Below are 521 nucleotides of genomic sequence, written 5' to 3'. Positions count from 1 at the left end.
CATTCGTTGATGACTATTCTAGGCGCGTATCGGTGTACACCATGAGGCATAAGGATAAATTCCTAGCTAGAAGTCTTTGTGAGGTGGAAGAAGAAAACCGAGGCCCAAACTGGAAAAAAGATCAAAGTACTACGTTCGGTCAATGGTGGAGAGTACAAAAGTGATCAGTTCTTTCATGTTGATCTTACAAATAAGAAATTGTTTAAAATAAGTTGTTAAGTAAGGACTCGAACAGACAAGCACCCGTGGCCTAATGGATAAGGCATCTGACTTCTAATCAGACGATTGTGGGTTCGAGTCCCACCGGGTGTGCATTTTTTGGCTTAACCTTGGGTTCTTTTTTTTTTCCACATGAACTTAACCTTGGGTTCTTGATGAAAAAATATCTGCAGAGAAATTTCAAAGAAACCGGATGGAATGGTAAGGGGTTGCCTAAACCGTTGAAGAAACATGATTAAGTTAAACTTCTATCATACAAAGTTGCTAAACCATATTTCCCTCGTACAATATCATTATTGGGA

The 521-nt window shown here is 39.2% G+C and overlaps 1 non-coding gene across 1 annotated transcript; it reads left to right on the top strand.

The window, feature by feature from the left end:
* The first annotated feature begins 239 nt into the window (after positions 1-239).
* Positions 240-312, top strand: TRNAR-UCU. Its single transcript has one exon. It is a non-coding gene; the product is annotated as a tRNA-Arg (tRNA).
* Positions 313-521: the final 209 nt, after the last annotated feature.

Source organism: Papaver somniferum, chromosome 3 (genome assembly GCF_003573695.1).
Source record: "Papaver somniferum cultivar HN1 chromosome 3, ASM357369v1, whole genome shotgun sequence".
Taxonomy (NCBI): Eukaryota; Viridiplantae; Streptophyta; class Magnoliopsida; order Ranunculales; family Papaveraceae; genus Papaver; species Papaver somniferum.
Note: the sequence above shows the minus strand (reverse complement) of the source record. Positions and strands in the feature narration are given on the sequence as shown.